General features: G+C 42.2%; 2 pseudogenes; one reads left to right on the top strand and one right to left on the bottom strand.

Moving 5' to 3' along the window:
• The first annotated feature begins 3,531 nt into the window (after positions 1-3,531).
• Positions 3,532-4,294, top strand: LOC117088723 (annotated as a pseudogene).
• Positions 4,295-9,050: 4,756 nt separating this feature from the next.
• Positions 9,051-10,777, bottom strand: LOC117088550 (annotated as a pseudogene).
• Between the last annotated feature and the right edge of the window lie 2,263 nt (positions 10,778-13,040).

Below are 13,040 nucleotides of genomic sequence, written 5' to 3'. Positions count from 1 at the left end.
TTCCAGACAATTATTGGGAAAAGAAAGCTGTAGGAGGCTTATTGGTCAAAGAAAATGAAGAGATGAATTTCCCTTCATGAAAAAAGCTGAAAGGAAGGCAGGAAAAGGTGATGACAATGGCTTCCTGCTCATCAAGGTATGGAGCAGAGTTGTGAGGAGTCCAGGAATGGGGATCAATCAACCTGAGCTCTGCCTCTTACTACCTGTGGCATGCTGGGCAAATTACCTAGCAGCCTGACCTTCTCTTTTCTCACTTGCAAAAGAATAGTACTTAGCTAATAAAGTAGTTATGAGGATTAAGCTAAGTGACATAATATATCTAGAGCACTTAACACAGTAGTAGGTATTATCATTTGTGATAAAAGGTGTATCTTCTCAATATCAAGCTTCCAGACTAAGGAGAAATTAGTCTCTGCTTGGGATATTTGTGACTGTGAGTTTATCTTGTCAGAAAAGCAGTTGGATATTATTAATATGGAAAAGCTTCCCTGATGTGCATTATTGGTTAGCTGATCACACAATTTTAGGATTATGAAAGTATTTAGAGTTTATAAAATTCAATGCCTTCAAAGCTAGTAGATTTTTCTTTTTTTTTTTTTTTTGAGACGGAGTCTTACTCTGTTTCCCAGGTTGGAGTGCAGTGGCGTGATCTCAGCTGACTGCAACCTCCACTTCTTGGGTTCAAGCAACTCTCCTGCCTCAGCCAGTAGCTGGGATTACAGGTGCCCACTACCATGCCAGGCTAAATTTTGTATTTTTAGTAGAGATGGGGTTTCACCATGTTTGCCAGGCTGGTCTCAAACTCCTGGCCTCAGGTGATCCACCCACCTCGGCCTCCCAAAGTGTTGGGATTACAGGCATGAGCCACCATGCTCAGCCCTGTTTTATTTCTTGTGAGGCTCCATGCAGGATTTTGAGGATTTACACCACTGAAAAACTCTGAAGTCTGTGTTCATTTTTTTGTCTCCTGAAGCCCATGCAAGAAGACAAGTTTGAGTTCTCTTAACATTCAGGTTAGCTTTTGAGTTATCAAGCAAAAATATTTTTTTTTTTTTTTTTTTTTTTTTGAGACGGAGTCTCGCTCTGTCGCCCAGGCTGGAGTGCAGTGGCCGGATCTCAGCTCACTGCAAGCTCCGCCTCCGGGTTTACGCCATTCTCCTGCCTCAGCCTCCCGAGTAGCTGGGACTATAGGCACCCGCCATCTCGCCGGCTAGTTTTTTGTATTTTTAGTAGAGACGGGTTTCACTGTGTTAGCCAGGATGGTCTCGATCTCCTGACCTCGTGATCCGCCCATCTCGGCCTCCCAAGTGCTGGGATTACAGGCTTGAGCCACCGCGCCCGGCCAAGCAAAAATATTAAAGAGTAATGTTGAAAGATAATTTTGGCATTTTTGGATGTCTTCCAAGCAAAAAGCATTGACAACTTTGTTAGAGAATATTTGCAAAATTTGCTGTAGGGCAGGGAGGAGACTGACTTACACTCCAGGTTAATAAAGCTAGTTTCCCTCCCTCCTTGGAGATAGTCCAGGTGATAAAGATAATATCTCTTTCTGTGTCAGAAGGCAGATTTGTTTCCTGATCAAGATAATAAAGACAGGCCAGGTGTGGTGGCTCACGTCTGTAATCCCAGCACTTTGGGAGGCCAAGGTGGGTGGATCTCTTGAGCCCAGAAGTTCGAGACCAGTCTGGGAAATATGGTGAAACCCCATCTCTACTAAAAATACAAAAACAGGCCAGGCACAGTGGCTCACACCTGCAATCCCAACATTTTGGGAGTCCGAGACAGGTGGATCACTTGAAGTCAGGAGTTTGAGACCAGCCTGGCCAATGTGGTGAAATCCCATCTCTACTAAAAATACAAAAATTAGCCAGGTGTGGTGGCTCATGCCTGTAGTCCCAGCTACTCACGAGGCTGAGGCAGGGGAATCACTGGAACCCGGGAAGTGGAAGTTGTAGTGAGCTGAGATTGCACCACTGCACTCCAGCCTGGGTAACAGAGCAAGGTTCTGTCTCAAATAGTAATAATAATAATAATAACAATAATAAAATAAACACACAATAACTGAGGAGGGAGGATCGCCGGAGCCTGGGGAGATCGAGGCTGCCGTGAGCCATAATCACGCCACTGCACTGCAGTCGCGACAATGGAGTGAGACTCCATCTTAAAAAAAAAAAAAAGAAGAAGAAAATAAAGGCAATGTCTCTTGCTACAGAGGTGGATGAGTGGATATTAATGCAGCTCCTTTGAAAGACTGGGTTAGCTGTTACTCAAACCCATTGTGTGTGCAGCATCTGCCTGGGACTACCTCTGCATCTTTGCCCTGGGACTTGGGGGCTGGGGGAATCAATGTGCACATGAAGCTCGTGCTGTTGACTGTGCCATGTATAATATATGTAATAAACTGAACAAATCCATCTGGGCTCATTGTCTCCCTACTGACTGAATCTGTGGAAGTTTGGCAAACTGACCTAGCAGCTATTGTGTGACTGCTGTTCAGGATCTGTTTGGCTGCTTGACAGGTAGGATGTTCACCTCCAAAAAAATGTTGATCACGAGTTCCTTACCTGAAAGGCAAATTCCCATTCTTACCTATGCTTTCTACTTTGTAGGAGAGTCCATAGTCATGTGAGAGATTAGTAAAATAATATTAGTAAAAGTATTAATGATATTTAGGTTAATGTGTATATGAGTACTTTAAAACTCATAAATGTCTTCGGTACAAATTTATTAGTTTTGTCAATAATTGCCTTCCTGCTATGTTAAGGAGCATTTCCCCCTCACTCATCCATCACCAAAGTTACTATTTTGATTAGGAGATCCTGATCAACTTCTACAAACAATGTTCGGCTGGGTGTGGTGGCTCACACCTGTAATCCCAGCACTTTGGGAGGCTGAAACAGGCGGAGCACCTGAGGTCAGGGGTTTGAGAGCAGCTGGGCCAACATGGTGAAACCCCATCTCTACTAAAAATACAAAAAATAGCTAGGCGTGGTGGTGCGTGCCCGTAGTCCCAGTTACTGGGAGGCTGAGGCAGGAGAATCACTTGAATCCGGGAGCCAGAGGTTGCAGTGAGCCGAGATCGTGCCATTGCACTCCAGCCTGGGTGACAGAGTGAGACTCCATCTCAAAAAAAGAAAAAGAAACACAATTTTAATCTGTTCACATTCTGAAAATAACAGATGCTGAGAGGTCATGGAGAAAAAGGAATGCTTATACACTGCTGGTGGGAGTGTAAATTAGTTCAACTATTGTGGAAGACAGTGAGGCTATTCCTCAAGAATCTAGAACCAGAAACACCATTTGACCCAGCAATACCATTACTGACAATATGCTCAAAGGAATATAAATCGCTGTATTACAAAGACACATGTACACATATATTCATTGCAGCAGTATTCACAAGAGCAAAGACATGAAACCAATTTAAATGCCCATCGAAGACAGACTGGATAAAGAAAATGTGGGACTTTCAAAGTTCCACACTCCCAGGCCAGAGCCTCCTCGGCTTCTTTTTTTCTCTCCTCCTCCTTCCGCCCCCTCCCCCGCACAGCTGCCTCCATTTCCTTAAGGAAGGGTTTTTATCTCTCTCCGTCCCCCACGCCTAGCGGCGCGGGAGCGGGTCGGGCGGGCGGCCGAGTTTTCCAAGAGATAACATCACCAAGATGTCCAGTGATAGGCAAAGGTCCGATGATGAGAGCCCCAGCACCAGCAGTGGCAGTTCAGATGCGGACCAGCGAGACCCAGCCTCTCCAGACCCTGAAGAATAAGAGGAAAGAAAACCTGCCTCCCAGCAGAAGGAAAACACCTAACGCTCCAGCAAAACCACTGCTGTTATCCACTAGTGCTAAAAGAATTCAGAAGAGCTAGCTGAAATAACCCTTGATCCTCCTCCTAACTGCAGTGCTGGGCCTAAAGGAGCTAACATTTATGAATGGAGATGAACTATACTTGGTCCACTGGGTTCTGTCTATGAAGGTGGTGTGTTTTTTCTGGATATCACATTTTCATCAGATTATCCATTTAAGGTACCAAAGGTTACTTTCCGCACCAGAATCTATCACTGCAACATCAACAGTCAGGGAGTCATCTGTCTGGACATCCTTAAAGACAACTGGAGTCCCGCTTTGACTATTTCAAATGTTTTGCTGTCTGTTTGTTCCCTTTTGACAGACTGCAACCCTGTGGATCCTCTGGTTGGAAGCATAGCCACTCAGTATTTAATCAATGAGCAGAACACGACAGGGTAGCCAAACAGTGGACCAAGAGATATGCAACATAATTCACATCATTTGTATGCAGTGTGAAGGAGCTGAAGGCATCTTCTTACTGTGCTGCAAATCTTTATAGCCTTCAAAATACAGACTTCTGTGTTTATGTTATACTGATTCTACTCTGCTTTTATCCTTTGGAGCCTGGGAGACTCCCCAAAAAGGTAAATGCTATCAAGAGTAGGACTTTGTAGCTGTAGATTAGTTATGTTTAAAACTCCTACTTGCAAGTCTTGCTTCTTTGGGATATCAGAATGTATTTTGTGATTTACTAAGGATACTTACTGGTCCTGAAGTTTACCATATATTAGTGCATTTTGGCCTAATCATTATCTGTGTGAAGTTATATAAAAGTAGCTGTAGATGACTAGGAATTATGTCATTTGTATTAAACCCAGATCTATTTCTGAGTAGGTGGTTCATGCTGCCGTGAAAAATGTTTTACCTTTTACCTTTGTCAGTTTGTAATGAGAGGATTTCCTTTTACCCTTTGTAGCTCAGAGAGCACCTGATATATCATCTCAAACACAATAAACATGCTCCTGAAGGAAAAAAAAAATAAAAGAAAGAAAGAAAATATGGTACATATCACCACGGAACACTATGCAGCCATATAAAAGAATGAGATCGGCCAGGCGCGGTGGCTCAATCCTGTAATCCCAGCACTTTGGGAGGCCGAGACGGGCGGATCACAAGGTCACGAGATCGAGACCATCCTGGCGAACACAGTGAAACCCCGTCTCTACTAAAAATACAAAAAAAAACTAGCCGGGCGAGGTGGTGGGCGCCTGTAGTCCCAGCTACTTGGGAGGCTGAGGCAGGAGAATGGCGGGAACCCGGGAGGCGGAGCTTGCAGTGAGCTGAGATCCGGCCACTGCACTCCAGCCTGGGCGACAGAGCAAGACTCCGCTTCAAAAAAAAAAAAAAAAAAGAATGAGATCATGTCCTTTGCAGGGGCATGGATGGAGCCAGAGGCCATTATCCTTAGCAAACTAATGCAGGAACAGAAAACCGAATACCACATGTTCTCACTTGTAAATGAAAGCTAAATAATGAGAAAACATGGACACAGAGAGGGGAACAACACACACTGGGGCCTACTGGAGAGCGGGGGGTGGGAGGAGGGAGAGGATCAGGAAAAATAACTAATGAGTAGTAGCCTTAATACCTGGGTGATGAAATAATCTGTACAACCCCCCATGACACAAGTTTACTTATGTTAACAAACCTGCATGTACCCCTGAACTTAAAAATCAAAAAAAGGAAACACAATGACAAAAAACGACTAGTGTCTTTAAGTAACAAGACAAAGTGGATAAAATGCATAGAGTAAACTTAAATCTTTCTTTCAAAACTTGCAGCTTTCACTGGGGAAAAATACAGGGTGTCTGCCTCCGCCACATTAACTTAGCACTTTGGTTCTAACATCCTGAAACAGATTTAGGGCTTCCTTACTAAGGACCTTGCTACTTTGATTCCTCACAATAACAGTAGGTATTACTGACACAACTGGTGCAGAAGTTATTCACGTCAGAGCCAGTATAATACTTTGGGTATATTCTCTTGCGTAGTAAATCATCTTTTAATATGTACCTTGGTCTAGAATGCAGGACTGCAGTGCCAGTCTGAAACTAGATTGAACCTGTCCACTGGCAAAAGACAAAGCACTTTTGTAAAGCTCTCTAGTTTTTTTGTCTGCTACATCTTTACTTAAATGCTGTCAATTGGTCTTTACATCTGAGTAGTCTTCTGGGATTTATTTTTTCTTTTTTTCTTTTTTGAGATGGAGTCTGGCTCTGTTGCTTAGGCTGGAGTGTCGTGGTGCTATTTTGGCTCACTGCAACCTCCACTTCCCAGGTTCAAGTGACTCTCCTGCCTCAGTCTCCTGAGTAGCTGGGACTATAGGCGTGTGGCACCACACTCGGCTATTTTTAAATTTTTTTTAATTTTTAGTAGAGACAGGGTTTTGATGGATTTTGCTATGTTAGCCAGGCTGGTCTTGAACTCCTGACCTCAGGTGATCTGCGCTCCTTGGCCTCCCAAAGTGCTGGGATTACAGGCGTGAGCCATTGAGCCTGCTCAGATTTTTGATGCTCATTTGTTTTAGGATGGGTCGGTGGTGCATGAATTAGTTTTCTGTTTTGAGACAAAGTCTTACTCTGTTGCCTAGGCTGGAGTGCAGTGGTGCCATCATAGCTCACTGTAACCTCTAACTCCTGGGCTCAAGTGATCCTCCCACCTCAGCCTCCTAAGTAGCTAGGACTACAGGTGCTCGCCCGCATGCCTGGCTAATTTTGTATGTTTTATTTTTTTAAGTCGGAAACCTAGTTGATTGTATGTTATGGGCTGAAATGTACTCCCTCAAATTCATTAGTGCTGACCCCTAGTACCTCAGAATGTGACTACTGGAGATACCTCTTTAAAGATTCTCAGAGTAGATGACAGAGTGAGACCCCATCTTACTGAAAAAAAAAAAAAAAAAAGGAAGAGAAAATTTGGACAGAGATATAGAAGGAAGACTATGTGAAGGCACGGGGAGGAGATGGCCATCTATAAGCCATGGGAAAGCCGTTAGAATAAACCAACCCTGCTGACATGCCACCCAGTCTGTGGCATTTTGTCATGGCAGCTCTAGAAGATTAATGGAGAAAACAGTAAGAAAAGAGCTTCTGGCCGGGCACGGTGGCTCACGCCTTTAATCCCAGCATTTTGGGCGGCCAAGGCAGGTGGATCACTTGAGGTAAGGAGTTCAAGACCAACCTGGCCAACATGGTGAAACCCTGTCTCTACTAAAAACACACAGAAAAATTAGCCGGGCTTGGTGGTGCATGCCTGTAATCCCAGCTACTTGGGAGGCTGAGGCAGGAGAATTGCTTGAACCCAGGCCGCAGAGGTTGCAGTGAGCCCAGATCATGCCACTACACTCCAGCCTAAGTGACAAAGTGAGACATTGTCTCAAAAAAAAAAAAAAAAAAAAAAAGAAAGGAGCTTCCTTTTCCACTTCTCCCTAGTTTGAAATCCATGAGGTATTTAGAGCTATGACAGCCATGGAACAATGAGGTGAAAAGAATAAAGACACAAGCCAGCATGCTAAAGACACAGAGAAGACAGAACCTGGACTTTTGGTTACATTTTAGAGAAGCTGAACTAGAGGTTGACGCTCTCTAAATTTCTGCTAAGTAAACACTGAATGTCCCTATGGTTTAGCTACTTTTAATTGCCTATTCTGTTAATGGCTGCTGAAAGCATTCCCAATACAGATACATATCTGTCTTGTTTAACTCTCTAGTCTTAGTACTGAGAATAGTGCCTGACATGCAGTAAGTGGTCAAAGGATATTTGCTGAAAGAACAGGTCAGGCATGGTGGCTCACGCCTGTAATCCCAGCACACTGGGAGGCCAAGGTAGGCAGATCACTTGAGGCCTGACCAACATGGTAAAACTCCGTCTCTACTAAAAATACAAAAGTTAGCAGGGCATGGTGGCACATGCCTGTAGTCCCAGCTACTCAGAAGGTTGAGGCAGGAGAGTCGCTTGAACCCAGAAGGTGGAGGTTGCAGTGAGCCAAGATCATGCCACTGCACTGCAGCCTGGGTGACACAGTGAGACTCTGTCTCCAAAAAAAAGAAAGAATAGAGTGAATGGATTTTAGATCAGACACTAAGAATCATACCTTCAGAACTGTGAGAAAATCAATTTCTGTTGTTTAAACCACCTAGTCTATGCACATAGTCTGGTTGCAACAGCCCTGGAAAACTGACATGTTTTGTTTACTTTGCGGGGCTCTCAGGGCAGGTTCCACATAGATTAGAATAACTTTGCTTATGTTCCTTCTGTCAGTGTTGTAGGGCATCTTTAGGGTCATACCTTAGGTAATAACAACTTACCATTCTTGTTTTACTTTAGTCCATTAATCTTTTTGTTTTTGTTCTTCAAAAATATTTATTAATTATTATTATTTTTTTGAGACAGGGTCTCTCTCTGTCACCCAGGCTAGAGTGCAGTGTATGATTTTGGCTCACTGAAACCTCTGCCTCCTGGGTTCAAGCAATTCTTGTGCCTTCTCCTGCGAAGCTGGGACCACAGGCGTGCACCACCATGCCTGGCTAATTTTTGTATTTTTAGTAGAGATGCAATCTTGCTATGCTGCCCAGGCTGATCTCAAACTCCTGGCCTGAAGCAATCCATCCCTTGGCCTCCCAGAGAGTTGGGATTATAGGCGTGAGCTACTGTGCCTGGCCCATAAACCTTTTTGGATAGTACCTAAAGTTCTTCAACCTTAGGCAACAAGATTATTAGATTAAACTCAGTGAGTATTTTGCTCTAATGAAGGGATCCAGGTGGAAGGAAGAATTGATTTACTTATTCAATAAATATTTTTTGGCTGCCTACCATGTTCCAGGAATTGTTCTATGATCTAGGTGTTGGGAATATAGAAATTCGAACTAAAAGTTCAGGTTCTCATGAAGCTTACATCCAACATGTGTATATGTATGTGTGGGAGGGGAAGATAAAATATACACTTAAATAAAAAAAATAAATAATATGTCAAGTATAAATAAGGCAAAGTGAGGGGAAAAGAAGGCTGAGAATTTAAAGGATGGAGTTATGTTGAATTACTATATCTTATAGGAACTAAATGACCATTATTCAGAATAAACATGCCAGAAGACAAAGATTTCATAGATAATCAGAAATAGAAGATAATGAAAACTTTCACTTCCTTTGCCTGAGGTTGTTTTATTTTTACTAAATTAACTAATTAATTAATCTTTCTAGCTTTTATTTAAGTGCAATGATTGAGGATAGATTTGTGATCTTGTTGAACGCAGCCATATCCATGGATTGCATATAGTTCTCAAAGCAGTGATCTGCTCCTACCGCGTATCTATTCCAACTTTATCATCTTCAACACGATATTTGAAGTTTTAAAATTCCATATCCCACTGGAACTAGTACAGAGGAGCCCCAGACTAAGCGGTCTGCTTTAATTCTTCTGACTCACTTCTCTAATTTTTTTAAAAAATTTTATTTTAATAGCTTTTGGGACTGGGCGCTGTGGCTCATGCCTGTAATCCCAGCACTTTGGGAAGCTAGGCAGGCGGATCACGAGGTCAGGAGATCTAGACCATCCAGGCTAACACGGTGAAACCCCGTCTCTACTAAAAAAATACAAAAAATTAGCTGGGCCTGGTGGCATGCGCCTGTAGCCCCAGCTACTCAGGAGGCTGAGGTGGGAGAATCGCTTGAACCCAGGAGCTGGAGGTTGCAGTGAGCCGAGATTGCACCACTGCACTCCAGCCTGGGCAACAGAGCGAGACTCCGTTGCAAAACAAAGCAAAACAAAACAAAACAAAAAGCTTTTGGGGTACAAGTGGTTTTTTGTTGCATGCATGAATTATATAGTTGTGAATTCTGAGATTTTAGTGCACCCATCACCCAAATAGCATATATTGTCTTAATATGTAGTTTTATTCCTAGCGCCGACCCCTTCTGAGTCTCAAAGTCCATTACATCACTTTGTATGCCTTTGCATACTCATAGCTTAGCTTCCACTTATAAGTGAGAACATATGGTTTTTTGGTTTTTCACTCCTGAGTTACTTCACTTAGAATAATGGCCAGCAGCTTCATCCAAGTTGCTGCAAAAGACATTCATTCCTTTTTATGGTTGAGTAGTGTTCCAAGGTGTATATATATATATATATCTCCCACATTTTCTTTATCCACTCGTCAGTGGACACTGAGGTTGGTTCCACATCTTTGCATTTGTGAATTGTAATTGTGTTGCTATAAAAATATGTGTACAATTTTTTTTTTCATATAATAACTTCTTTTCCTTTGGGTAGATAACAAGTGATGGAATTGCTGGACCAAATGGTAAATTTACTTTTAGTTCTTTAAAGAATCTGTGTACTGTTTTCCATAGAGGTTGTACTTATTTACATTCCCACCAGCAATGTGTAAGTGTTTCCTTTCCACCACATCCATGCCAACATCTATTGTTTTTTGACTTTTTAATGACACTCCTCTAATTTTGCCGTATCTGTCTCATTATCACAAAGTTTCACATCTAGTGAGATGAAAGATGGCAACAGGGGCAGGTTTTTTTGGGGGGGCTTTCTTTGATTCATACTATGCAGGGTATTCTTCCCTTTGCCTCTTTGATTCTTTACTTTCCTCCCCCTCATCAAATCCAAATAGGTAAATGTCATCGTCATCTTCACTATCTGTAGCTCCACTTCCTCTAGTACCTTCCACATTAGCAGGACCATACTTGCCCAAAGCTTTCTTCGTTCCTGCTAGGCTGGCTTTTTCCTTTTCATAAGTCTTGATGTAATTATACCAATGTAGAGCATGACACAAGTTGCCAAACAATGGACTAGAGACTGCTTCAATTACTGCCACATCTGCTTGTGACGGCACATACCCCTTGTTGCAGCTCTGGTCAGCCAGGTAATCATTGTTCACCTGGAGGCCAGTGGGGCTTTTCGGGTGTCTGAAACCCATGGCATCAGCTGCGTCTGAGAGCTGGGTAGCAGCAAAAGGAAGGAGCACAGGTTGTGGATGCCTAGCACTAAGAGAGGAAACAGGGTTGTTGTAAAGAGTGAGTGGGAGCAATGACCTTAGGGAAAAGGTCCTCACTAAAATGTGAACTTCATGAAGGCACAGTTTTGCTTTGTTTTATTCCCTCCTGTATCTCCAGTGACTAAAGAGGTACCTGGCAAATAGTAAGTGCTTGATAAATAATTGCTGATAAATGACTAAATGATTAGAAAATAGGTGATTTAGACTTTGTAAATATGGCCAAATCAATGAACCAGAGTCCCAGATTCTTCATCTATAAAATGAGGAGTACAGATTGGGCACATTTTTTTCTTTTTCTTTTTTGAGATGAAATCTCACTCTGTCACCCAAGCTGTACTGTAGTGGCACGGTCTCGACTCACTGCAAGCTCCATTTCCTGGGTTCATGCCATTCTCCTGCTTCAGCCTCCCAAGTAGCTGGGACTACAGGCATCCGCCACCATGCTCAGCTGATTTTTTTGTATTTTTAGTAGAGACGGGGTTTCACCATATTGGCCAGGATGGTCTCCATCTCCTGACCTTGTGATCCGACAGCTTCGGCCTCTGCAAGTGCCGGGATTATAGGCATGAGCCACCCCGCCCAGCCTTGGGTACATTTTAGGATTTCATTTAGCTCTAACATTCCATTGCTGGAAAAAAAAAAGTTGTTACTGTACCTCCTACTTCACTTTATCTACTTTACTAGGTATATTGTCATTGATTGGCCAGAAAAATTATAGTGAATGTTGTTTGTCTTTCCAGCAGCTAAGAGTACTTAAATTTTCATTTGAGTCTCCCCTGCTGATACACTTTGAAAGCAGTTGATCACCAGAAATGGACTGTGATTGACCAAAGCCAATTTCAGTAAGCCCATCTCCCTTGATGCAGTGATTGGTTGAGGCCTGGGTTCTCTAATCTAACCAGATAAGTTAGCATTTCTGTGTCAGAAACGGACTCCTGTCTCCAGACAGGCCAGTGAGTTATAGATAAAGGAGTTTTTGGGAAAAGTGTTTCTTGGCTCTTCTGAGAGTACAACTGAAAGACATGTTCTCTTTTGTCTGTATACTTTTATATGTCTGTGTAAGCTTGGAACCATTGTAACCACTGTGGTATCATGAAGGTTGTAAACCTTGGAATAAGCTCACACTGTAGAAGGAAAAGCTGAGAGAGGAAAAATTAAGTCTTTGATAAAATCATTGAACTCCTACATCAAACCAACCCTAAATCACACCCTACCTTTTGAATTTCTAGTTCATAAACCAATAAACACCTTAATTGTTTACTGAAACTTGTCTTTGATTTTTGCAGTTTTCTTTGAGGAGATAAGTTTAAATTCTTGAATCTTTAGAGTAGGATGAACTGATGATCATCTATATGATTAGAATGAGCGTACATGGGGGTGGTGAGACAACGTTTTCAGCTCGGGATTATTTTTGGCTCTCTGTTCCTCGGAATACTTCTTTCCAGTTTACCTCTCACAACCCCACCTGGGTGATGTAACTCAACCTATTTAGGGTGGATGATGGAAATTTAGATTTTTTTTTTTTTTTTTTTTTTCAGAATGTCCTAGGGCCCACGGGAGTATTAGGGAAAGCAATACATGAAGAGTTGCACGTAGTTACCAGAACATTTTCATCAGCCCCCAAAAAGAAACCATGTATCCATTAGCAGTCACTCCCCACTGTGCTTCCCCCAGTCCCTGGCAACCACTAAAGTACTTTCTGTCACTATGGATTTGCCTATTACCCATTTATATATTTTAAATCTTTTTTGGCTTAATAATTTACTAACCTCTTAAAATCCTCCTTCTTTGCTCTAATAGCCTTTTGGTTTAACTTAAATTAGATTGTCAACTAAACTGGAACTCTTCAAATTTAGGCAGGTTCAGTGAATAGCTATGTATTTGATTCCATAAATCTTTACAGTATAAGATATATAAGACTTTATGTTCAGTTATTCCTTTTTTATTTTGTTTTTTCCTGTAAGTTCAGTTCAAGAGTACAGAATACTGAAGAACGAAAAAGAGTATGAGAAGTAGGAGGAGGATGAGGAGAAAAAAGAAGATGAGTAGAGGGAGGAGGAATATGACAGTATCATAGAGAAAGGAAAATTTTATTGATGAAACCAAAGAAACAGCCACTGTTGGATTCTAGAAAACATTACCCTCCTCCTCTGCAAACAAAAAGGGATGAAGGCTGGGTGTGATA

The sequence above is a fragment of the Trachypithecus francoisi genome, unplaced genomic scaffold, assembly GCF_009764315.1.
Source record: "Trachypithecus francoisi isolate TF-2019V2 unplaced genomic scaffold, Tfra_2.0 Lachesis_group10, whole genome shotgun sequence".
NCBI classification, from domain to species: domain Eukaryota; kingdom Metazoa; phylum Chordata; class Mammalia; order Primates; family Cercopithecidae; genus Trachypithecus; species Trachypithecus francoisi.
The sequence above is the reverse complement of the archived record's forward strand: the minus strand, read 5'-3'. Positions and strand labels throughout refer to the sequence as shown.